Raw genomic sequence first — 26,196 nt, forward strand, 5'->3', positions numbered from 1 at the left:
AGAAGACATGTTGTCAACCTCTAGATCCCTTACATGCCTGCACTTTTCGGCTTGCTGCTGCTGCAATCCACGCGTTTTAGATCTGCATAACTCCACCTCTTTAAACACAGCACCTTCACCCCCTGCTGTTCCCACCCGCCTCAACACCGTTGGAAGGGAGGAGAACCAATTAAGGCGGGGGGTGGGGTGGAACGAGCAGCTGTCTACCCTTAGCAGGAGGGCTCCTGATTACATACCTCTCCTGCTGCTGCTGCTGGCTGTCCAGCAGCAGACTGAAGGTGGCTGCTGCTGTGCACAGGTATATAAAGGCTCAGAGCCTATTATGACACGCGCAGCCAGCGTTCCATTGCCACATTCCATCTACTGCAGGCAGGATACCTGGCTGGCTGAATGTCGCTGAGAAGCTCACAGAGACCGCCATAAGCAACAGTTTAACAGAATGCCACAGACTAATCAACCAAACTTTTTGGGTTGGGTTCTCTTTTATAGTCTGCAGGCATTAAATGAAAGAAGTCAGTGTTCCAGCAGAGGGAGACAACGTTTCAGAAAAGGCATTGTAGCAAACCAAAAAAGAAATTTTAAGCGCAGCAGAGTAACCAGCGCACATACCTGTTAGCTCAGGTGAGTTTAAAAGGCTGCTGTTGATAACAAGGGCATTTGCTAAATAGATGGTGTGTGTGCAACAATATACTGAAAGGTCAATTATATTGTGCAGCTTATCTCACCACCTGTAGTTATTTAGGTGAAAGCTCCAAAATGCTTGCCTAATATGTCTGTTTATCCAAAAGGAAGTAAAAAGGGAGAGCTAGAAAGATAGCATTGCATCACATTACATGGCAATGCAATGCACAGTTGCTGAAGTTGAACCAAAATGAGCTTGTAATCTGGCTTCTGCAACTTTGAACATGAAAAATCCAATGAGGAGAAGAAAAGCAAAGCCAAAGAGTCCATCCCAAAATCCGACAAACAAGCAAAATGAACAAAAAACATTGAATTCAATTCTTTCTGATTTTAGAAACTGCATTAAAGAAGGGGTGCACCGGTCCTGGAGATACTGCAATACCAGGTCAATGCGTTGAGTGGACAGAGCAAGCTCTTTTTCCATCTCCCTGTTCTAAAAATCCATTTAATATATGGTCCCCAGATAGGGGACGTATCAGATATTAAACTGATAAGAACAGATTTTTTTGATTGAAGCTGCATCCAAGGCACTGAAAAATGTGACCGAAGTCACACCAAAACAGCGCACGAGGCGAGGATTCATGTGGACCCTTCCCGGAGGAGAGGGTCCCCAATAAACCATCCCCATCCCTCCGAGCCAGAAGGCCACAGCGAGGGTCAGGGATCTCCGATGCTCTCCCTAGCCGAAGCCGGAGAAGAGCCGTTTTCGTGCTCCCAGCTTCCATCTAGGCTGCCACCCTAGTGGAGCTGGAGCCTGTGTTGGTTTCTCAGCCCAAAGCTGACCGGACCTCCGACCGGGTTTATAAAAATTCCCCTTCCTAGCCCGGAGGCCAGGAATAGGGGGGGTTGCTCAGAAAGTATGATTGGCAAAGGTGCGGCGTGCTACGAAGCCAAGTCTTTCCGGGGTTCCCAGTCCCAGTAAGCTTGGACTCCCACCAGGGCGCCTACTCCTGGGGCACATTGCTCCAAAGCCCTCACACTTACCCAGCCTAGTGACTTCGATCCTGGAGGGCCATGTTTTCCATCAGATAACTCTATGAGCCACCTGGCGTACTAACAAGTGCACCAAACCAGTGTGTAATATGCATCAATTTACTAGGGCAGCCCAAGGACAAAACTGCCTTTTCAAAAGATACTACACTTGATCTTAGCCAAAAGGCCGAGAAGCGATAACCAGAATTGGTTTCAAACTACGGAGCCACCCAAGGATCCTGAAAAGTCCATTTGTGGAGATGAGCTCCTGGACTCCCGTTAAGAAGACATGTTGTCAACCTCTAGATCCCTTACATGCCTGCACTTTTCGGCTTGCTGCTGCTGCAATCCACGCGTTTTAGATCTGCATAACTCCACCTCTTTAAACACAGCACCTTCACCCCCTGCTGTTCCCACCCGCCTCAACACCGTTGGAAGGGAGGAGAACCAATTAAGGCGGGGGGTGGGGTGGAACGAGCAGCTGTCTACCCTTAGCAGGAGGGCTCCTGATTACATACCTCTCCTGCTGCTGCTGCTGCTGGCTGTCCAGCAGCAGACTGAAGGTGGCTGCTGCTGTGCACAGGTATATAAAGGCTCAGAGCCTATTATGACACGCGCAGCCAGCGTTCCATTGCCACATTCCATCTACTGCAGGCAGGATACCTGGCTGGCTGAATGTCGCTGAGAAGCTCACAGAGACCGCCATAAGCAACAGTTTAACAGAATGCCACAGACTAATCAACCAAACTTTTTGGGTTGGGTTCTCTTTTATAGTCTGCAGGCATTAAATGAAAGAAGTCAGTGTTCCAGCAGAGGGAGACAACGTTTCAGAAAAGGCATTGTAGCAAACCAAAAAAGAAATTTTAAGCACAGCAGAGTAACCAGCGCACATACCTGTTAGCTCAGGTGAGTTTAAAAGGCTGCTGTTGATAACAAGGGCATTTGCTAAATAGATGGTGTGTGTGCAACAATATACTGAAAGGTCAATTATATTGTGCAGCTTATCTCACCACCTGTAGTTATTTAGGTGAAAGCTCCAAAATGCTTGCCTAATATGTCTGTTTATCCAAAAGGAAGTAAAAAGGGAGAGCTAGAAAGATAGCATTGCATCACATTACATGGCAATGCAATGCACAGTTGCTGAAGTTGAACCAAAATGAGCTTGTAATCTGGCTTCTGCAACTTTGAACATGAAAAATCCAATGAGGAGAAGAAAAGCAAAGCCAAAGAGTCCATCCCAAAATCCGACAAACAAGCAAAATGAACAAAAAACATTGAATTCAATTCTTTCTGATTTTAGAAACTGCATTAAAGAAGGGGTGCACCGGTCCTGGAGATACTGCAATACCAGGTCAATGCGTGGAGTGGACAGAGCAAGCTCTTTTTCCATCTCCCTGTTCTAAAAATCCATTTAATATATGGTCCCCAGATAGGGGACGTATCAGATATTAAACTGATAAGAACAGATACTACACTTGATCTTAGCCAAAAGGCCGAGAAGCGATAACCAGAATTGGTTTCAAACTACGGAGCCACCCAAGGATCCTGAAAAGTCCATTTGTGGAGATGAGCTCCTGGACTCCCGTTAAGAAGACATGTTGTCAACCTCTAGATCCCTTACATGCCTGCACTTTTCGGCTTGCTGCTGCTGCAATCCACGCGTTTTAGATCTGCATAACTCCACCTCTTTAAACACAGCACCTTCACCCCCTGCTGTTCCCACCCGCCTCAACACCGTTGGAAGGGAGGAGAACCAATTAAGGCGGGGGGTGGGGTGGAACGAGCAGCTGTCTACCCTTAGCAGGAGGGCTCCTGATTACATACCTCTCCTGCTGCTGCTGCTGGCTGTCCAGCAGCAGACTGAAGGTGGCTGCTGCTGTGCACAGGTATATAAAGGCTCAGAGCCTATTATGACACGCGCAGCCAGCGTTCCATTGCCACATTCCATCTACTGCAGGCAGGATACCTGGCTGGCTGAATGTCGCTGAGAAGCTCACAGAGACCGCCATAAGCAACAGTTTAACAGAATGCCACAGACTAATCAACCAAACTTTTTGGGTTGGGTTCTCTTTTATAGTCTGCAGGCATTAAATGAAAGAAGTCAGTGTTCCAGCAGAGGGAGACAACGTTTCAGAAAAGGCATTGTAGCAAACCAAAAAAGAAATTTTAAGCGCAGCAGAGTAACCAGCGCACATACCTGTTAGCTCAGGTGAGTTTAAAAGGCTGCTGTTGATAACAAGGGCATTTGCTAAATAGATGGTGTGTGTGCAACAATATACTGAAAGGTCAATTATATTGTGCAGCTTATCTCACCACCTGTAGTTATTTAGGTGAAAGCTCCAAAATGCTTGCCTAATATGTCTGTTTATCCAAAAGGAAGTAAAAAGGGAGAGCTAGAAAGATAGCATTGCATCACATTACATGGCAATGCAATGCACAGTTGCTGAAGTTGAACCAAAATGAGCTTGTAATCTGGCTTCTGCAACTTTGAACATGAAAAATCCAATGAGGAGAAGAAAAGCAAAGCCAAAGAGTCCATCCCAAAATCCGACAAACAAGCAAAATGAACAAAAAACATTGAATTCAATTCTTTCTGATTTTAGAAACTGCATTAAAGAAGGGGTGCACCGGTCCTGGAGATACTGCAATACCAGGTCAATGCGTTGAGTGGACAGAGCAAGCTCTTTTTCCATCTCCCTGTTCTAAAAATCCATTTAATATATGGTCCCCAGATAGGGGACGTATCAGATATTAAACTGATAAGAACAGATTTTTTTGATTGAAGCTGCATCCAAGGCACTGAAAAATGTGACCGAAGTCACACCAAAACAGCGCACGAGGCGAGGATTCATGTGGACCCTTCCCGGAGGAGAGGGTCCCCAATAAACCATCCCCATCCCTCCGAGCCAGAAGGCCACAGCGAGGGTCAGGGATCTCCGATGCTCTCCCTAGCCGAAGCCGGAGAAGAGCCGTTTTCGTGCTCCCAGCTTCCATCTAGGCTGCCACCCTAGTGGAGCTGGAGCCTGTGTTGGTTTCTCAGCCCAAAGCTGACCGGACCTCCGACCGGGTTTATAAAAATTCCCCTTCCTAGCCCGGAGGCCAGGAATAGGGGGGGTTGCTCTGAAAGTATGATTGGCAAAGGTGCGGCGTGCTACGAAGCCAAGTCTTTCCAGGGTTCCCATTCCCAGTAAGCTTGGACTCCCACCAGGGCGCCTACTCCTGGGGCACATTGCTCCAAAGCCCTCACACTTACCCAGCCTAGTGACTTCGATCCTGGAGGGCCATGTTTTCCATCAGATAACTCTATGAGCCACCTGGCGTACTAACAAGTGCACCAAACCAGTGTGTAATATGCATCAATTTACTAGGGCAGCCCAAGGACAAAACTGCCTTTTCAAAAGATACTACACTTGATCTTAGCCAAAAGGCCGAGAAGCGATAACCAGAATTGGTTTCAAACTACGGAGCCACCCAAGGATCCTGAAAGGTCCATTTGTGGAGATGAGCTCCTGGACTCCCGTTAAGAAGACATGTTGTCAACCTCTAGATCCCTTACATGCCTGCACTTTTCGGCTTGCTGCTGCTGCAATCCACGCGTTTTAGATCTGCATAACTCCACCTCTTTAAACACAGCACCTTCACCCCCTGCTGTTCCCACCCGCCTCAACACAGTTGGAAGGGAGGAGAACCAATTAAGGCGGGGGGTGGGGTGGAACGAGCAGCTGTCTACCCTTAGCAGGAGGGCTCCTGATTACATACCTCTCCTGCTGCTGCTGCTGCTGGCTGTCCAGCAGCAGACTGAAGGTGGCTGCTGCTGTGCACAGGTATATAAAGGCTCAGAGCCTATTATGACACGCGCAGCCAGCGTTCCATTGCCACATTCCATCTACTGCAGGCAGGATACCTGGCTGGCTGAATGTCGCTGAGAAGCTCACAGAGACCGCTATAAGCAACAGTTTAACAGAATGCCACAGACTAATCAACCAAACTTTTTGGGTTGGGTTCTCTTTTATAGTCTGCAGGCATTAAATGAAAGAAGTCAGTGTTCCAGCAGAGGGAGACAACGTTTCAGAAAAGGCATTGTAGCAAACCAAAAAAGAAATTTTAAGCGCAGCAGAGTAACCAGCGCACATACCTGTTAGCTCAGGTGAGTTTAAAAGGCTGCTGTTGATAACAAGGGCATTTGCTAAATAGATGGTGTGTGTGCAACAATATACTGAAAGGTCAATTATATTGTGCAGCTTATCTCACCACCTGTAGTTATTTAGGTGAAAGCTCCAAAATGCTTGCTTAATATGTCTGTTTATCCAAAAGGAAGTAAAAAGGGAGAGCTAGAAAGATAGCATTGCATCACATTACATGGCAATGCAATGCACAGTTGCTGAAGTTGAACCAAAATGAGCTTGTAATCTGGCTTCTGCAACTTTGAACATGAAAAATCCAATGAGGAGAAGAAAAGCAAAGCCAAAGAGTCCATCCCAAAATCCGACAAACAAGCAAAATGAACAAAAAACATTGAATTCAATTCTTTCTGATTTTAGAAACTGCATTAAAGAAGGGGTGCACCGGTCCTGGAGATACTGCAATACCAGGTCAATGCGTGGAGTGGACAGAGCAAGCTCTTTTTCCATCTCCCTGTTCTAAAAATCCATTTAATATATGGTCCCCAGATAGGGGACGTATCAGATATTAAACTGATAAGAACAGATACTACACTTGATCTTAGCCAAAAGGCCGAGAAGCGATAACCAGAATTGGTTTCAAACTACGGAGCCACCCAAGGATCCTGAAAAGTCCATTTGTGGAGATGAGCTCCTGGACTCCCGTTAAGAAGACATGTTGTCAACCTCTAGATCCCTTACATGCCTGCACTTTTCGGCTTGCTGCTGCTGCAAGCCACGCGTTTTAGATCTGCATAACTCCACCTCTTTAAACACAGCACCTTCACCCCCTGCTGTTCCCACCCGCCTCAACACCGTTGGAAGGGAGGAGAACCAATTAAGGCGGGGGGTGGGGTGGAACGAGCAGCTGTCTACCCTTAGCAGGAGGGCTCCTGATTACATACCTCTCCTGCTGCTGCTGCTGGCTGTCCAGCAGCAGACTGAAGGTGGCTGCTGCTGTGCACAGGTATATAAAGGCTCAGAGCCTATTATGACACGCGCAGCCAGCGTTCCATTGCCACATTCCATCTACTGCAGGCGGGATACCTGGCTGGCTGAATGTCGCTGAGAAGCTCACAGAGACCGCCATAAGCAACAGTTTAACAGAATGCCACAGACTAATCAACCAAACTTTTTGGGTTGGGTTCTCTTTTATAGTCTGCAGGCATTAAATGAAAGAAGTCAGTGTTCCAGCAGAGGGAGACAACGTTTCAGAAAAGGCATTGTAGCAAACCAAAAAAGAAATTTTAAGCGCAGCAGAGTAACCAGCGCACATACCTGTTAGCTCAGGTGAGTTTAAAAGGCTGCTGTTGATAACAAGGGCATTTGCTAAATAGATGGTGTGTGTGCAACAATATACTGAAAGGTCAATTATATTGTGCAGCTTATCTCACCACCTGTAGTTATTTAGGTGAAAGCTCCAAAATGCTTGCCTAATATGTCTGTTTATCCAAAAGGAAGTAAAAAGGGAGAGCTAGAAAGATAGCATTGCATCACATTACATGGCAATGCAATGCACAGTTGCTGAAGTTGAACCAAAATGAGCTTGTAATCTGGCTTCTGCAACTTTGAACATGAAAAATCCAATGAGGAGAAGAAAAGCAAAGCCAAAGAGTCCATCCCAAAATCCGACAAACAAGCAAAATGAACAAAAAACATTGAATTCAATTCTTTCTGATTTTAGAAACTGCATTAAAGAAGGGGTGCACCGGTCCTGGAGATACTGCAATACCAGGTCAATGCGTGGAGTGGACAGAGCAAGCTCTTTTTCCATCTCCCTGTTCTAAAAATCCATTTAATATATGGTCCCCAGATAGGGGACGTATCAGATATTAAACTGATAAGAACAGATTTTTTTTTTTTTTTTTTTAGACTCAGATTACAAAGTCTTGGAATCAACAAAAAGATAAGAAGACTCAAATCCATCATCGTGCATTCTACCAATTTTAATACTTCTCCAAATCTTTTATTTTCTTTTTCTTTTATATATATATATTTATTTATTTTTTCCCTCTTTTTTTTTTTTTTAAAAAATTATATAGTTTTGGCTATTTTTTTTTGTTTGTTTTTGTTTTTGTTTTTTTGTTTTTCCACAGGTTTTCAAAAAATCAAAGCTTACAAGGTAAGTTCATTCCATTTACATTGTTTCCATTTCTCATTTGCTTTCACCTTGCCAAGCGTCATTTTGTCCCTCCAGAAATACATGTACAAATAACTTAGACATAATTTAATACACTGGTCGACTGTTACTTCCTTATGTTTAAACACTAAAATGTTCCTTGCTTTCCACAATGCCGCCTTCACACATGCAATAATAATCCATACAATTTTAAAATCCTCCTCTCTTATCCCCATCCCATAAAATACTCTGTAAAAATCCAAAAAATTAACAGTACTCACAGCTCTCACTATATTGCACACTTTCCTCCATATTGTCTGTGCAAAATTACAATTCCAGAAGATGTGCATGGGTGTTTCACTATTCCCACACCTGGATCTTGGGCACACTTCAGATCTTACCAACCCACGCCTGTGTTGGAACTCACGGGTTGGCAGGCAGTCTTTTACTATACACCAGAGTAAATCCCTGTGTTCATTAGATAACACACTATAATTTACATTCATCCAGATTCTTTCCACAATTTTGAATGAAAAATGTTCCACAGGACTGATACCTATTCTCTCTTCCAGGATTTTTAGGATTTTTTTATGGCATTTAAGAACATTTATTTCGACCATCTTAAGTTTAAAATCTCTTAAAATTTTTTCTAAAACAATATAATTTCCTGGAGGTAAAAACCTATAAGGCCTATTTAGAGACATCTCCAACCATTTATAATTTCTAATATAGAAACCTAAATTATATATAGAAAACAACTTTAGCTTAGAGCCTGGTCCTAATAAAGTGCATACACAGTTCGCTACATACTTTGCATATAAAAAGGACCTAATATCCGGAAAACCTTTCCCACCTTTTTTCTTTGATTTATATATCTCCTCTCTCTTTACTCTTTCCATCTTGGATCTCCATAAAAAATTAAAACATACCTTAATAACTCTCTTCATGATATTATTTTGGGGGATAAAAACTGTTGAGACATATAAAAACATTGGGAGTAAAACCTGTCTAATAATTAAAATTTTTCCTTCCAGGGTAAGATCTCTCAACTGCCAGAAAGTAATCTTTTTCTTAACTCTTTCCAGCAGAGACTCCCAATTTCTTACATTACCACCTGACTCTGAGAAATAAATACCTAAAATTTTTACTTCATTCATTCTTGTTAATTTACACTCAGAATCTACAATAAAATCACCAACAGTTAAAATACCAGATTTTTCCATGTTAATTTTAAAACCCGATGCGCCCCCAAACCAATCCACTGTTCTTATGGCTCTGTTCATGCTTCTAGTGTCTTTAACTAAAACCGTCACATCATCCATATATGCCACCACTTTAACTTGTTCATTGCAACTCCCGGGAATAAAAAAACCATTGATTACCTTATCTCTCCTAAAAGCTGCTAAAAGTGGTTCAATTGCACAAATAAAAAGAATAGGGGATAAGGGACACCCCTGTTTAACGCCACAGTTTATTTTTACATTATCAGATAAAAAACCATTAATAGATATTTTGCTAAAACATGATTTGTAAAGAGATTTAATACGTTTGCTAAAAACATCCGGGCATCCCATTTTCTCTAAAACTGCAAATAAAAAATCATGGGCAACTCTATCGTACGCTTTTTCAAAATCCAAAGTAATTAGAGCAAGCTTTTGTTTTCTGTCTAAAACATCCCATAAAACATCCCTGATTAAAATCAATGAGTCGCTGATTCTCAGATTTGGCACTGCACACGTCTGATCCACTTCTATTACTGAGCCGATTACCTTTTTTAATCTATTTGCTAGTAACTTTGCATATACCTTACAGTCCGTATTTAAAAGGGTTATTGGTCTCCAATTTTTAATCAGTTCTTTATTTCCTTTCTTAAATAATAAAACAATAAGACCCTCCCACCACGACTCTGGGACACTAAAAGATGCTTCTGCTTCTAAAATTACTTCATAAAAATCCTCACCCATGATCTCCCATAAACACTTGTAAAATTCAACAGGTAGTCCATCTGCTCCCGGCGTTTTGTTATTTTGTAGCGTATTAATTGTATTAAAAACTTCCTCTTTAGTAAAATTCCCTATTAAAAAAGATTTATCTTCCGCATTAAAATTTTTTTCCAGTCCTTCTAAAAAATGTTTTTTTAGAGACACATCCGTGTTTTTAACAGAAAATAAATCATCATAAAATTCTTTTGCTTTCATCTTCTTCCCCTCCAAACTTGTTTCTCCTTCCAAAACCTTCATATAATCCTTCTTGTCACATATTTTTTTAAAAAAGAATTTTGTGCATTTTTCATCCTCGTCTAAAACTTTTACTCGGGAATTAAAAATAATTTCTTTACCTTTTTCTTTCAGGCAGTTTTGGATCTTTTCTTTTGTTGTTCGGATCGCCTCCTGCAGATCACATCCGTTATTTTCGAGGTGAAAAAAACATTGCAGTTTAGCATTAAGATCATTATAAAAAATACGTTTTGCAGCAGCTTTCTTCTTTCCTTCTTTAATAAAAAATATTTTTACCTCCTTCTTGACAAAATCCCACCAATTAAAAATAGATTTAAAAAACGTTTTTTTTAGCTTCAGTTTTTCATACAGCTTTTTAAAACCTTCCATAACCACCTCGTCTTGTAGTAGGGATACATTAAATTTCCAGTGTGACGGTCTTTTATCCACATCTGATTCTATTTTAAAACTACATTCTATTATTTTATGATCTGAAAAAGGTGTTGAATGCGTTTTAAAACCTGAGCATGTTAGGGCTTGAGATATAAAAATATAATCTATTCTGGATGAAACACCTCTCCCCACCCAAGTGACTTCATGCTCCTTTTTTTGTCCATCTAATGCCCATGTATCTTTAAGATTAAAAGCTGCTAAAATATTTCTAAGACATGAAGCTGACCCATCTTTTACATTTTTTAAATGACAATTAAAATCCCCACCTAAAACTAATGGATCTACTCCAGGTAAAAACAGCTGCAACAGTTCAAACAAATGTAATCTCAAGGCTTTTTCTGCATTTGCATACACATTAAAACACCTCACTTTCTTCCCATTTTTCTGCACATCAATTCTTAAAATCCTCCCAGGGTATATCTCTTCATAATTTACAATCTCCCAATCTTTAGAGCATAAAAACCCCACACCATCACTTTTTGACTCGTTCCCACCAGAAAAGCATAAGTTACCCTTCCATATACCCTGTAAATATTCATAGCTTATTTTTTTTTGTCAAATTACATTCTTGTAGAAAGATAAAATCAATATTTTCATTATTTAAAAAATCATATAAAGCAGTTCTCTTATATAGGTCGTTAAACCCCTGAACATTCAGGGACATTGAGCGGATCATCTTCTAACATTTAGTGCAGGGCTCTTCCCTCCGCCCTCATTCTCTACTGCCGGAGAAGATGGGTCTACCTCCAGATCTGATACATCCGAAGATGACACACTCCCCAGCAGACTTGTTGCTTCTAATGCCTTTACTTTCCCACCACATGGTATTCCTTCATTATCACTTCTATCCACACTTCTTTTTAGAGATTTTTCTGTGCAGTCCATTTGTACCTGCGCGCAAGGTAAGCTCTGCGACAGGGAATTAGTAGGAGTGGACTCCACTACTTCTGGAATATCACTTTCCCCTCCACAACTACTCCCTTTACTTAGTGGAGAAATTTCTTGCAACATTTGACTCTTCTCTTCTCTCTTCTGATCTTCTTTCTTCTGTTCTTCTATCTTCTTCTTTTCATTCTTATCTTCTTTCTTCTTATCTTCTTTCTTCTGCTCTTCTCTCTTTTTCCTTTCCATCTGTTTCTTTATCTCCATGGCCCTTTTTTCTATGTCCTCTATCCTCTTCTGTTTTTCCTCTTCCTTCTTTCTCTTCCTTTCTTCCAACTTCCTTTCCTCTTCTTCTTGTGATTTTTTAACCCGTTCCTCCTTCTTCTTCTCCTTCATTGCCCGTCCCTCCTCTTCCTCTTTTCTCTTTCTTTCTGTCTCCTCCTTCTCACTCCTTTCTTTCTCCTCTTCCCCTTTTTCCTCTTCAGCAGCAATGCCTGCTTCCACATCGTCTTTAGCTTCTTGTTGCTGTTCTTCAGGCGATGTGTCCATCTCCTCTACATCCTTTTTCTTATTTTTAGGGCACTCATCCATCTGGTGAGGAGTACCCATGCAACTAAAACACTTGTTACATTCTGCATCCAGATGTCCATATTTTTTACACACACGGCAGTAGTGTGGCATCCCTGGGAAGAATAAATAACCGCGGCTATGGTTGATATAAACCTGCGGCGGAGGTCTGGACACGCCCCCCTCCTCATTCGGGTTCTTCCTAAATGATACCACATACACACGTTTCCCGTTCCACACTCCAAACTGTGTTTCCCCGTGTCTCTTAGGGATGATTTTGTCACAATACATTGATAGGTAACTTTCAACCTCAGAGTCTGTAATAAATGGACTAAACAAATGAATCGTCAGTACTTTCATTGAAAACTGAAAAGAGGGGATTACTTTCACCCCCTCCAGCTCTACCTTCTCTTTATTTACTTCATAAAGAGCGTAGGCACTTTCACACTGCGAGGCTTTATTAAGCGTAACATCATAAAGTCCTCGAGAAAAAAAAGATTGAAAGCAAAAAAGATGCTCCTTGTCGATCTTCAAGAGCTTACAAATAACATTGAAAATAAATTGAGAATCTTTCACCTGCCGGTGGTCAGGAGCAACCACGAACCTGATGGTGTCCTTCAGCGGATGCTCCTCCGAGAAATAATCATTCGGGTTGCTTGCTTGATTCTCCTTCCTTCCTCCAGGGTTTCTCCTTGTCTCCATGATTTTCCTCTTCTTTTCCAGATACCAAGGAAAATATCACACACGGATCGCAGCCTCCACGAAGTTCGTCCTCCCTCCAACACACCGTCCTCCGTAAAGAAAAGGCACTGCAGCTTTAGCACCGATTCCCAAAAGCAGCACTGGATATCTCCAAAGGCCAAGAATCGGTTCTGCCACCACAGTAACCTTCAGCCCAATGTCACAACCCACTACAGATCGTGCCAAAAGGCCGAGAAGCGATAACCAGAATTGGTTTCAAACTACGGAGCCACCCAAGGATCCTGAAAAGTCCATTTGTGGAGATGAGCTCCTGGACTCCCGTTAAGAAGACATGTTGTCAACCTCTAGATCCCTTACATGCCTGCACTTTTCGGCTTGCTGCTGCTGCAATCCACGCGTTTTAGATCTGCATAACTCCACCTCTTTAAACACAGCACCTTCACCCCCTGCTGTTCCCACCCGCCTCAACACCGTTGGAAGGGAGGAGAACCAATTAAGGCGGGGGGTGGGGTGGAACGAGCAGCTGTCTACCCTTAGCAGGAGGGCTCCTGATTACATACCTCTCCTGCTGCTGCTGGCTGTCCAGCAGCAGACTGAAGGTGGCTGCTGCTGTGCACAGGTATATAAAGGCTCAGAGCCTATTATGACACGCGCAGCCAGCGTTCCATTGCCACATTCCATCTACTGCAGGCAGGATACCTGGCTGGCTGAATGTCGCTGAGAAGCTCACAGAGACCGCCATAAGCAACAGTTTAACAGAATGCCACAGACTAATCAACCAAACTTTTTGGGTTGGGTTCTCTTTTATAGTCTGCAGGCATTAAATGAAAGAAGTCAGTGTTCCAGCAGAAGGAGACAACGTTTCAGAAAAGGCATTGTAGCAAACCAAAAAAGAAATTTTAAGCGCAGCAGAGTAACCAGCGCACATACCTGTTAGCTCAGGTGAGTTTAAAAGGCTGCTGTTGATAACAAGGGCATTTGCTAAATAGATGGTGTGTGTGCAACAATATACTGAAAGGTCAATTATATTGTGCAGCTTATCTTACCACCTGTAGTTATTTAGGTGAAAGCTCCAAAATGCTTGCCTAATATGTCTGTTTATCCAAAAGGAAGTAAAAAGGGAGAGCTAGAAAGATAGCATTGCATCACATTACATGGCAATGCAATGCACAGTTGCTGAAGTTGAACCATGAGCTTGTAATCTGGCTTCTGCAACTTTGAACATGAAAAATCCAATGAGGAGAAGAAAAGCAAAGCCAAAGAGTCCATCCCAAAATCCGACAAACAAGCAAAATGAACAAAAAACATTGAATTCAATTCTTTCTGATTTTAGAAACTGCATTAAAGAAGGGGTGCACCGGTCCAGGAGATACTGCAATACCAGGTCAATGCGTGGAGTGGACAGAGCAAGCTCTTTTTCCATCTCCCTGTTCTAAAAATCCATTTAATATATGGTCCCCAGATAGGGGACGTATCAGATATTAAACTGATAAGAACAGATACTACACTTGATCTTAGCCAAAAGGCCGAGAAGCGATAACCAGAATTGGTTTCAAACTACGGAGCCACCCAAGGATCCTGAAAAGTCCATTTGTGGAGATGAGCTCCTGGACTCCCGTTAAGAAGACATGTTGTCAACCTCTAGATCCCTTACATGCCTGCACTTTTCGGCTTGCTGCTGCTGCAATCCACGCGTTTTAGATCTGCATAACTCCACCTCTTTAAACACAGCACCTTCACCCCCTGCTGTTCCCACCCGCCTCAACACCGTTGGAAGGGAGGAGAACCAATTAAGGCGGGGGGTGGGGTGGAACGAGCAGCTGTCTACCCTTAGCAGGAGGGCTCCTGATTACATACCTCTCCTGCTGCTGCTGCTGCTGGCTGTCCAGCAGCAGACTGAAGGTGGCTGCTGCTGTGCACAGGTATATAAAGGCTCAGAGCCTATTATGACACGCGCAGCCAGCGTTCCATTGCCACATTCCATCTACTGCAGGCAGGATACCTGGCTGGCTGAATGTCGCTGAGAAGCTCACAGAGACCGCCATAAGCAACAGTTTAACAGAATGCCACAGACTAATCAACCAAACTTTTTGGGTTGGGTTCTCTTTTATAGTCTGCAGGCATTAAATGAAAGAAGTCAGTGTTCCAGCAGAAGGAGACAACGTTTCAGAAAAGGCATTGTAGCAAACCAAAAAAGAAATTTTAAGCGCAGCAGAGTAACCAGCGCACATACCTGTTAGCTCAGGTGAGTTTAAAAGGCTGCTGTTGATAACAAGGGCATTTGCTAAATAGATGGTGTGTGTGCAACAATATACTGAAAGGTCAATTATATTGTGCAGCTTATCTCACCACCTGTAGTTATTTAGGTGAAAGCTCCAAAATGCTTGCCTAATATGTCTGTTTATCCAAAAGGAAGTAAAAAGGGAGAGCTAGAAAGATAGCATTGCATCACATTACATGGCAATGCAATGCACAGTTGCTGAAGTTGAACCAAAATGAGCTTGTAATCTGGCTTCTGCAACTTTGAACACGAAAAATCCAATGAGGAGAAGAAAAGCAAAGCCAAAGAGTCCATCCCAAAATCCGACAAACAAGCAAAATGAACAAAAAACATTGAATTCAATTCTTTCTGATTTTAGAAACTGCATTAAAGAAGGGGTGCACCGGTCCTGGAGATACTGCAATACCAGGTCAATGCGTGGAGTGGACAGAGCAAGCTCTTTTTCCATCTCCCTGTTCTAAAAATCCATTTAATATATGGTCCCCAGATAGGGGACGTATCAGATATTAAACTGATAAGAACAGATACTACACTTGATCTTAGCCAAAAGGCCGAGAAGCGATAACCAGAATTGGTTTCAAACTACGGAGCCACCCAAGGATCCTGAAAAGTCCATTTGTGGAGATGAGCTCCTGGACTCCCGTTAAGAAGACATGTTGTCAACCTCTAGATCCCTTACATGCCTGCACTTTTCGGCTTGCTGCTGCTGCAATCCACGCGTTTTAGATCTGCATAACTCCACCTCTTTAAACACAGCACCTTCACCCCCTGCTGTTCCCACCCGCCTCAACACCGTTGGATGGGAGGAGAACCAATTAAGGCGGGGGGTGGGGTGGAACGAGCAGCTGTCTACCCTTAGCAGGAGGGCTCCTGATTACATACCTCTCCTGCTGCTGCTGCTGCTGGCTGTCCAGCAGCAGACTGAAGGTGGCTGCTGCTGTGCACAGGTATATAAAGGCTCAGAGCCTATTATGACACGCGCAGCCAGCGTTCCATTGCCACATTCCATCTACTGCAGGCAGGATACCTGGCTGGCTGAATGTCGCTGAGAAGCTCACAGAGACCGCCATAAGCAACAGTTTAACAGAATGCCACAGACTAATCAACCAAACTTTTTGGGTTGGGTTCTCTTTTATAGTCTGCAGGCATTAAATGAAAGAAGTCAGTGTTCCAGCAGAAGGAGACAACGTTTCAGAAAAGGCATTGTAGCAAACCAAAAAAGAAATTTTAAGCGCAGCAGAGTAACCAGCGCACATACCTGTTAGCTCAGGTGAGTTTAAAAGGCTGCTGTTGATAACAAGGGCATTTGCTAAATAGATGGTGTGTGTGCAACAATATACTGAAAGGTCAATTATATTGTGCAGCTTATCTCACCACCTGTAGTTATTTAGGTGAAAGCTCCAAAATGCTTGCCTAATATGTCTGTTTATCCAAAAGGAAGTAAAAAGGGAGAGCTAGAAAGATAGCATTGCATCACATTACATGGCAATGCAATGCACAGTTGCTGAAGTTGAACCAAAATGAGCTTGTAATCTGGCTTCTGCAACTTTGAACATGAAAAATCCAATGAGGAGAAGAAAAGCAAAGCCAAAGAGTCCATCCCAAAATCCGACAAACAAGCAAAATGAACAAAAAACATTGAATTCAATTCTTTCTGATTTTAGAAACTGCATTAAAGAAGGGGTGCACCGGTCCTGGAGATACTGCAATACCAGGTCAATGCGTGGAGTGGACAGAGCAAGCTCTTTTTCCATCTCCCTGTTCTAAAAATCCATTTAATATATGGTCCCCAGATAGGGGACGTATCAGATATTAAACTGATAAGAACAGATACTACACTTGATCTTAGCCAAAAGGCCGAGAAGCGATAACCAGAATTGGTTTCAAACTACGGAGCCACCCAAGGATCCTGAAAAGTCCATTTGTGGAGATGAGCTCCTGGACTCCCGTTAAGAAGACATGTTGTCAACCTCTAGATCCCTTACATGCCTGCACTTTTCGGCTTGCTGCTGCTGCAATCCACGCGTTTTAGATCTGCATAACTCCACCTCTTTAAACACAGCACCTTCACCCCCTGCTGTTCCCACCCGCCTCAACACCGTTGGAAGGGAGGAGAACCAATTAAGGCGGGGGGTGGGGTGGAACGAGCAGCTGTCTACCCTTAGCAGGAGGGCTCCTGATTACATACCTCTCCTGCTGCTGCTGCTGCTGGCTGTCCAGCAGCAGACTGAAGGTGGCTGCTGCTGTGCACAGGTATATAAAGGCTCAGAGCCTATTATGACACGCGCAGCCAGCGTTCCATTGCCACATTCCATCTACTGCAGGCAGGATACCTGGCTGGCTGAATGTCGCTGAGAAGCTCACAGAGACCGCCATAAGCAACAGTTTAACAGAATGCCACAGACTAATCAACCAAACTTTTTGGGTTGGGTTCTCTTTTATAGTCTGCAGGCATTAAATGAAAGAAGTCAGTGTTCCAGCAGAAGGAGACAACGTTTCAGAAAAGGCATTGTAGCAAACCAAAAAAGAAATTTTAAGCGCAGCAGAGTAACCAGCGCACATACCTGTTAGCTCAGGTGAGTTTAAAAGGCTGCTGTTGATAACAAGGGCATTTGCTAAATAGATGGTGTGTGTGCAACAATATACTGAAAGGTCAATTATATTGTGCAGCTTATCTCACCACCTGTAGTTATTTAGGTGAAAGCTCCAAAATGCTTGCCTAATATGTCTGTTTATCCAAAAGGAAGTAAAAAGGGAGAGCTAGAAAGATAGCATTGCATCACATTACATGGCAATGCAATGCACAGTTGCTGAAGTTGAACCAAAATGAGCTTGTAATCTGGCTTCTGCAACTTTGAACATGAAAAATCCAATGAGGAGAAGAAAAGCAAAGCCAAAGAGTCCATCCCAAAATCCGACAAACAAGCAAAATGAACAAAAAACATTGAATTCAATTCTTTCTGATTTTAGAAACTGCATTAAAGAAGGGGTGCACCGGTCCTGGAGATACTGCAATACCAGGTCAATGCGTGGAGTGGACAGAGCAAGCTCTTTTTCCATCTCCCTGTTCTAAAAATCCATTTAATATATGGTCCCCAGGTAGGGGACGTATCAGATATTAAACTGATAAGAACAGATTTTTTTTTTTTTTTTTTTTTTTAAAACCTATTCAGGTTAAAATTAAAGTCCACTCCACAGTCCTCTTCTCCCCAAAGGGAGACAAGACGTGGACTCCAACTTAAATCATCATCAGGTTTTGGTACTTTTAATGTCAGAAAAAAAAATTACAAAAATACAACAATACTTTCAAAGAAAGAAATGTTTCAGAACCTGAATGGATACCAAAAAAATAAAAATTAAATTATAACTGTATTAACAACAGTAATAACATCAAGTAAAATACTTGTAACCATTATCAAAAGCATGAACCCCAACCCAACTCAGAACCTTAAGGGACAAATCTTCAACCCTTGATGCTGAAAAAACTTGTTTCGATACACCATCTGGTATTCTATATTTCACACAAAAAACATTTTTATCTCTTATTAGTTCTTTCCTAACATTCTCTATAAGATAGTCCAAACGTTTCTCATCATACAACTTACGGTACAACCGGTTAAAATATTCTGCATTCTTTATAAACATAGGTTGTTGAAAAACAACTATATTTTCTTCCATTGCCACCTCCACTTCCTGTTCCTTTCTCTTTTCTTGCTTTTTAACCTTACCACGGCCAGTTCCCTGACTTACACCTCCCATTTCACTCTCTACCCTATCCCCCCAATCTACTCTTGTTTTCTCCATCTCCCTCTGCACTCCTACAGGTTTGCTTTCTTTTCCCTTTACCACCAACACCTTTTCTACACTTTCCTCCTTTCTCTCTACCAAAACCTTTTTAACCACTACCTCCTTCTCTTTATTTCTTTTCCTCTTTGGGCAATTCTTAAAAACATGCGTATCTTCCTGACACAAGTTGCACTTCCTCCGATCTTTACAATCCTTTGACTCATGATCACCTTTTTTGCAAAAACCACATACACCACCCGAACAATTTTCCTTTCCATGCCCGTATTGACGACAAACTCGACAAAAAGTGGGTATACCACTGAAAAAAATATCACCATTTATATTACCCAACTTAAACCTAGCTGGGGGAAGCAACACAGTCCCCTGCTCATCTTCTTTGAAACGGACCAAAAATTTCCACTTCGAAGTCCAAAAACCAAATTCATTATAAATCTTCCCTTTTGGTGTTACTGACAAACAAAAAAACTCCAAAAATGTAAGAACATCCTCTTCGTCCACCAATGGAGAGTACATTTTAACAATGATCCATTTATCTCTAACGGGGAAGTGTGGCATTACACTTATCCCCTCCATTCTTTTATCCTGGCTTGCAGTCATTTTCCTTAGATATCCTTCAAAAAAAACTTTGTCAACAAAAACTATATCATAAACACCCCTCCTGGGGTAGTCCATTATCGCCAACACTTCTTCTGTCTTCAAACCAAAAAGATCCACAAGAACTTAACTCATCACATACCTAAAATCCTTTTGATCTCGAAAGTTCTCCTGAACAACCAAACGAATAGAATTCTGCACCTTAGCGAATTCAGGCACATGATCTTCCTCTCCTTCATGTGATGCTGCAGACATCTTCTTCACAAACAGGTTCTCCTCTTCTCAATAGAAACCTTCAACACCGAAGTGCCAGGTAGATGATCGCCTCCCGTTGCCCGGGGACTAATCCGACTCCCTAATAGCAGCAGGGAGGTGAAGCCCTGCTGAAAAACAGAGCGATCCCCCCAGGCCAAGGAGCCGGGTACCCTGAGCACCTCTCAGCCAAGACCAAGGCAGCAGCCGCTAGATCACTGCACTTGATCTTAGCCAAAAGGCCGAGAAGCGATAACCAGAATTGGTTTCAAACTACGGAGCCACCCAAGGATCCTGAAAAGTCCATTTGTGGAGATGAGCTCCTGGACTCCCGTTAAGAAGACATGTTGTCAACCTCTAGATCCCTTACATGCCTGCACTTTTCGGCTTGCTGCTGCTGCAATCCACGCGTTTTAGATCTGCATAACTCCACCTCTTTAAACACAGCACCTTCACCCCCTGCTGTTCCCACCCGCCTCAACACCGTTGGAAGGGAGGAGAACCAATTAAGGCGGGGGGTGGGGTGGAACGAGCAGCTGTCTACCCTTAGCAGGAGGGCTCCTGATTACATACCTCTCCTGCTGCTGCTGCTGCTGGCTGTCCAGCAGCAGACTGAAGGTGGCTGCTGCTGTGCACAGGTATATAAAGGCTCAGAGCCTATTATGACACGCGCAGCCAGCGTTCCATTGCCACATTCCATCTACTGCAGGCAGGATACCTGGCTGGCTGAATGTCGCTGAGAAGCTCACAGAGACCGCCATAAGCAACAGTTTAACAGAATGCCACAGACTAATCAACCAAACTTTTTGGGTTGGGTTCTCTTTTATAGTCTGCAGGCATTAAATGAAAGAAGTCAGTGTTCCAGCAGAAGGAGACAACGTTTCAGAAAAGGCATTGTAGCAAACCAAAAAAGAAATTTTAAGCGCAGCAGAGTAACCAGCGCACATACCTGTTAGCTCAGGTGAGTTTAAAAGGCTGCTGTTGATAACAAGGGCATTTGCTAAATAGATGGTGTGTGTGCAACAATATACTGAAAGGTCAATTATATTGTGCAGCTTATCTCACCACCTGTAGTTATTTAGGTGAAAGCTCCAAAATGCTTGCCTAATATGTCTGTTTATCCAAAAGGAAGTAAAAAGGGAGAGCTAGAAAGATAGCATTGCATCACATTACATGGCAATGCAATGCACAGTTGCTGAAGTTGAACCAAAATGAGCTTGTAATCTGGCTTCTGCAACTTTGAACATGAAAAATCCAATGAGGAGAAGAAAAGCAAAGCCAAAGAGTCCATCCCAAAATCCGACAAACAAGCAAAATGAACAAAAAACATTGAATTCAATTCTTTCTGATTTTAGAAACTGCATTAAAGAAGGGGTGCACCGGTCCTGGAGATACTGCAATACCAGGTCAATGCGTGGAGTGGACAGAGCAAGCTCTTTTTCCATCTCCCTGTTCTAAAAATCCATTTAATATATGGTCCCCAGATAGGGGACGTATCAGATATTAAACTGATAAGAACAGATTTTTTTTTTTTTTTTCCCTCAGATTAAGACCCACATTAATTTATGCATCATAGCGCATATTCACATAACGGGTTCTCAAATCATCATTCGGAAAAACAAAAACAAAATCCCAAAAAACACAACCCTGCAATTAACTGTTACTTACTGTAAGAAGTCCAATGTGAAAAGTTCCAGAGTGCTTCTGCTGCTGTCTCACCATACTTCTTTTTATCCAATAAATAGGCATAAAACAGTCTAGCAAGAAAAATCTTTCTGCATTCCATGGGGGAAAAAACAATCTTTTTAAAAATCACCAAATTCCGAACGTCCCATAAAACCTCTTTATATATGACAAAAATAATCCAGCTTGCCCGCTTCCTTTGCGAGTACTTAAAATCTTGACCTATTAAAATCCTTTCAAAATCGAAACAATGAAAACCAACTAAAGCAACAAACATATGTGACAACAAGGTAAAAACTTTTTTAGCAAAAAAACAGTCCCAAAAAATATGCTGTATTGTTTCCACCTTATTGCAACCTTCCCTAGGACATAGTTCTTGAACCTTTATCCCCCGGTCATTCAAAAAAGCCCTTGTTGGCAAGCATCCATGCAACGCCATCCAGGTTACATCCTTCTGTCTGTTGCTGATTCCACGCATGAAAAAAAGCTTCCACACCTGTCCAGACTGTGCATTATTACAAAACGGCACATCACATAACATCTCCTTCTTCTTAATACCTGAGACAATCAGTTTTTTGTCCGGTCTAACCATGGAGCTTATCCCATTTTGATCATAGAAGGACCTAAGCACCACATAAAAAAACGGTATCACAAACGAAACTGGTTTTCTTAAATCCTTCTCACACCAGCTCCATTTCTGGAAAAGCCGTCCTGCTAAATATTTGCACATGTCCGCAGTCCTGTTATTGCACTGGGATAATTTATAAATGTTCAAAAAATAATGCATTCTTAAAAATAAGTCAATGTTAGGAAAATCACAACCCCCATTTTCCACAGAACACATAACCATTCCTCTTCTTAGTTTCTCCATTTTGGATCCCCAAAAAAACACAAACAGTTTCCTTGTCACTCTCTTTGTCCAAAGCACAGCAGGTGGGAAAATCAAAGCAGTGTACAGCAGAAGCGGGAGAATCACAGACTTGATTACCAGCACTTTCCCTCTCAGCGACAGGTTCCTTAGTTTCCAAAAGTTCAACTTCTGATCCATTTTGTCTTCTAGAATCTTCAGGCTGCTTTTCCCTTTCAGTTCCTTCTCAAAGATGACACCAAGAACCTCAATTTCCTCCCTACTCTCCACTCCTGCCACGTTAACCTCAACCTGCCTCCCAAAATTACAAAGCTGGCACTTTCCCCAATTCACCGCCATACCAGCCACACAACAAAAAATCCTTACGTGCAAATTCACTCTATTGAGATCCGCCTGTGAACCACAAGTAAAAACAATATCATCCATATAACTTAAAGACTTGACTGGACCCCCGGATCCCCCAGGAATAAAAACACCAGCCACACACTTGTCAACTTGCACACTTTTTAAAAGGGCCTCCACCACACAGATAAAAAGAATTGGTGACAGGGGACAACCCTGCCTAACTCCCGATAAAATATTAAAACTGGAACTCACATGCCCATTAACTAAAATCTGGCTACTGACCCCACAATAAAAACTCTTAATGACCATCAATAATTTATCCGGAACACCAAGGTGACTTAAAGCAGAGAACAAAAATCTATGTGATATTTTATCAAAGGCTTTCTCCAGGTCCACCGACTGTAACAAAAGAGCATTCTTATTCAAATTAGCCTGATAAATTAAGTCTCTTAGAAGCAGCAAATTATCTGAAATTTTCCTACCAGGCACTGCACATGCCTGATACTCCCCCACCATATCACCTATCACATCTGCCAGTCTACCAGCCACAATTTTAGAAATAATTTTGTAATCACTGTTTAACAATGTTATGGGCCTCCAATTTTTAATATCCCTCATGTCCCCTTTCTTATGAATCAGCGTAACAATCCCCCTACGCATAGAAACCGATAAAATCCCATGAGTAAAACCATATTGCACCACCCGGGAAAACTCCACACCTATAATATCCCAAAATCTAACATAAAATTCAGCAGGAAGACCATCACAGCCTGGCGTCTTGCCTTTCGCCAAGCCATCCACTGCCCGTCTAATTTCATCTTTCCCAACCTCCTCACTTAAAAACCCAATTTTCTCCTCAGGAATATTATTAGTTAATACTTTGCAATAATCATTAATTTCCGCATCACTGGCTCTACTATCGTTAGAGAAGAGTGTTTCATAAAAGGAAAGAATACTGCCAATCATCTCATCCCCAGATACCTCCCCTGCAGGAGAAAAAACAGACTTAAAAACCCCTTTAGGTTTAAAACATTTTTTAAAAAAGTATCTCGAACATTGCTCATTTTCCTCCATGTGCTTTATTTTTGCCTTAAACATAATAGTCTTCCCTTTTTCAATAAGTATCTTCTTCAGTTCGTCCTTCAAATCTGCAATCTCTTTATCCACCTCCATCCCCGCTCTCTTAAACTTATGGAGTACTTCCAATTTTGAAATAACAGCAGCATCATGATCCCTTTTGGCTTTCGCTCTCCTAAAACACACCCCTTTAAAATAACATGCAAATTTCTCTTTAGCCCAGTCCCACCACTCTAGCAAATCTTTAAAAAGGTGCTGTTCAGACACACAAGACAAAAACACTTTATTAAAACCAACCTTAACACTCTCCTCTTCCAGCAGGCTTACGTTCAGCTTCCAGAGTCCCTTTCCAAAAGCCAGGGACTCAGCTATACACAGATCTACCACTATCATCTTGTGGTCAGAAAAAGTCGTCATCACGTGGTTGCACTTGGCCACCTTAATCCCTTCAGACATAAAAACATAGTCAATTCGGGAAACACTACGTCCACTGTCTGATATGTATGTGAACTTATCACTTGGCCCAACCATCAGACCAGCATCCGTGTAGCGTAAATCCTGCACAATCTGATTTAAAATATTAGACGTAACATCAGTCCTACCTTCCGTAGAGCTCTTACGATCTTTTGCGGATCTGACACAATTAAAATCTCCAGCCACTATAGTGAAGTCTCTGCCTGGTAAAAACAACTTTAGAGACTCCAAAAACCCAACTCTTGCTTGTTTATCAGCAGGGGCATAAACATTAAAAACCCGTACCCGCTGACCTAAAAAATCCACTAATAAAAACAAACATCTCCCAGGTATGATTACTTTAAACTCTAAAACCTTTAGACTGGAATTACACAGTAAAATGCCCACCCCTTCATTCCTGTTTTCTGAGCATGGGGACCAAAAAGATTGCCCCTTATTCCACTCACTCTCATGCGGGGCAGATTTAATTACACATTCCTGTAGACAGACAATATCTGCATTCACACTCTCAATGTACTCCAGTATCCCTGCTCTCCTACAAGCAGAACCAATCCCTCGTACATTCAGAGAAGCAACACACAACGCCATCATAACAACAGGAAAAAATCTCCACCATACCCGATCCATCATGAACCAGGAGAAAACCCACTCCTGCCACCCACTTTTCTACGTATATCAGGCGACTCAGAACTCGAGTCCCTGTTAGAATAACCTGGTCTTAGGGAGACTGGATCTTCCTGCCCCCCAGACCAACACCCCTCCACCTTACTTCTTTTAATCACGGAGGCATAACTCTCCTCCTTGCCATCATCTTCCTCCTCATTTTCACTCCAATCACTGTTAACCCTATCACGCTGCTGAGGGGTTATAGTTCCATCCGAATCAGAATCCTCCTCCTCCAAAACCTCCATTTCCTCACCCCCATCTCTTCCCAAAACAGGATTCACTGACTCCGCCATATTAGACAAATCCATCCCATCACCCGGGCCATGCACATCAGCTACTTTGTTTATTACTTCCAGCCCCTCCCTCAAACCAACTTTCTTCTGGCTCCGCCCCTTTTCCTCCATCTTGGGCACCGCATGGTCTCTTCCCCTACCACCATCTTGTTTTTGGCTTTCCCCCTCTGAGTCTGAGCCTTCGCCCTCCTCCCCACTTTCCTGCCGAGTCTTCTTCTGCCTCTCTTCAGCGTCCACCTGTGACCTAGGAATCTGAGCCCACAATCTACATTTCCTTGCAAGGTGATCTGCATGTCCACACAAATCACACACCTTATTCATTGGGCAACCACTTGCAACATGCCCAGATTTCCCACAACCTCTACAAACATCACCTTGCACTGGACAATCTTTCTGAACATGTCCAAACTCATGACACTTCCTACAATATTCCATCTGTCCATTATAAAAACAAAATCCCCTTTCTCCTCCGATAGAAAACTGTGCAGGAATGCTCTTGGCACCCCCAATAGCTCTATCATCCGGTCTCAGTTTTACAACATATCTCCTCTTGCCATTTAGATAATTGTATTTGTTCTTCATTCTTCCCAAAAATTTAACCTCACTACAATACCGAGCTAAAAAATTGGAAACAGTCTCATCCGGAACTTTAGGGTTATACATGTGCACAACCACATACTTATATGTCTGCTGGAACAGAGGTTCCAGTGCAATAAACTCTAGGCATTTCAATTCCTTTTCTTCCTTCATTCGTACCAACTCCATGTAGACTCTCTGGCAAATACTCAAAGAAACAAAAGTGATATCATAAATTCCTTGTTTCTGAAAATCCTGCAGTGCCAATACATCCGTTACCTTCAAGCCATTAATGTTCTTCAAGACATCAACGCAAACTTGGTCCAAACCGATTTCTCCTTCATGACCTGCAGCCACCTTCAGACGGACCGAGTCCTCTAATCCACGTGTTTTCTCCACCATTTTTACAGCAGATAAACACAATCGCCGCTCAATCACACACTAGGGCCCCACAAGGGGGAACCCCAGTCACAACTGCCCTCCAAACAACACCAGCAGCAGAAAACCACCACTGATCTTGCCAAAAGG

At 42.6% G+C, this 26,196-nt stretch overlaps 9 non-coding genes and 3 pseudogenes across 9 annotated transcripts; all 12 read right to left on the reverse strand.

Annotated features, from left to right (window-relative positions):
- Positions 1–1,029: 1,029 nt before the first annotated feature.
- LOC141179746 (U2 spliceosomal RNA) lies at positions 1,030–1,212 on the reverse strand. Its single transcript, XR_012255724.1, has one exon. It is a non-coding gene; the product is annotated as a U2 spliceosomal RNA (small nuclear RNA).
- Positions 1,213–1,736: 524 nt separating this feature from the next.
- LOC141180013 (U2 spliceosomal RNA) lies at positions 1,737–1,852 on the reverse strand (annotated as a pseudogene).
- A 1,115-nt stretch (positions 1,853–2,967) lies between these two features.
- On the reverse strand, positions 2,968–3,158 carry LOC141180142 (U2 spliceosomal RNA). The gene has a single exon (XR_012255916.1). It is a non-coding gene; the product is annotated as a U2 spliceosomal RNA (small nuclear RNA).
- A 1,112-nt stretch (positions 3,159–4,270) lies between these two features.
- LOC141179747 (U2 spliceosomal RNA) lies at positions 4,271–4,453 on the reverse strand. Its single transcript, XR_012255725.1, has one exon. It is a non-coding gene; the product is annotated as a U2 spliceosomal RNA (small nuclear RNA).
- A 524-nt stretch (positions 4,454–4,977) lies between these two features.
- LOC141180014 (U2 spliceosomal RNA) lies at positions 4,978–5,093 on the reverse strand (annotated as a pseudogene).
- Positions 5,094–6,208: 1,115 nt separating this feature from the next.
- LOC141180143 (U2 spliceosomal RNA) lies at positions 6,209–6,399 on the reverse strand. The gene has a single exon (XR_012255917.1). It is a non-coding gene; the product is annotated as a U2 spliceosomal RNA (small nuclear RNA).
- Positions 6,400–7,511: 1,112 nt separating this feature from the next.
- LOC141179758 (U2 spliceosomal RNA) lies at positions 7,512–7,723 on the reverse strand (annotated as a pseudogene).
- Positions 7,724–14,099: 6,376 nt separating this feature from the next.
- Positions 14,100–14,290, reverse strand: LOC141179437 (U2 spliceosomal RNA). Its single transcript, XR_012255452.1, has one exon. It is a non-coding gene; the product is annotated as a U2 spliceosomal RNA (small nuclear RNA).
- A 1,115-nt stretch (positions 14,291–15,405) lies between these two features.
- Positions 15,406–15,596, reverse strand: LOC141180144 (U2 spliceosomal RNA). The gene has a single exon (XR_012255918.1). It is a non-coding gene; the product is annotated as a U2 spliceosomal RNA (small nuclear RNA).
- Positions 15,597–16,711: 1,115 nt separating this feature from the next.
- Positions 16,712–16,902, reverse strand: LOC141180145 (U2 spliceosomal RNA). The gene has a single exon (XR_012255919.1). It is a non-coding gene; the product is annotated as a U2 spliceosomal RNA (small nuclear RNA).
- Positions 16,903–18,017: 1,115 nt separating this feature from the next.
- Positions 18,018–18,202, reverse strand: LOC141179776 (U2 spliceosomal RNA). Its single transcript, XR_012255749.1, has one exon. It is a non-coding gene; the product is annotated as a U2 spliceosomal RNA (small nuclear RNA).
- Positions 18,203–21,055: 2,853 nt separating this feature from the next.
- On the reverse strand, positions 21,056–21,253 carry LOC141179897 (U2 spliceosomal RNA). Its single transcript, XR_012255836.1, has one exon. It is a non-coding gene; the product is annotated as a U2 spliceosomal RNA (small nuclear RNA).
- Between the last annotated feature and the right edge of the window lie 4,943 nt (positions 21,254–26,196).

Source organism: Phyllobates terribilis, unplaced genomic scaffold, assembly GCF_046119375.1.
Source record: "Phyllobates terribilis strain yellow unplaced genomic scaffold, ASM4611937v1 Scaffold_30__1_contigs__length_15301838, whole genome shotgun sequence".
NCBI classification, from domain to species: Eukaryota; Metazoa; Chordata; class Amphibia; order Anura; family Dendrobatidae; genus Phyllobates; species Phyllobates terribilis.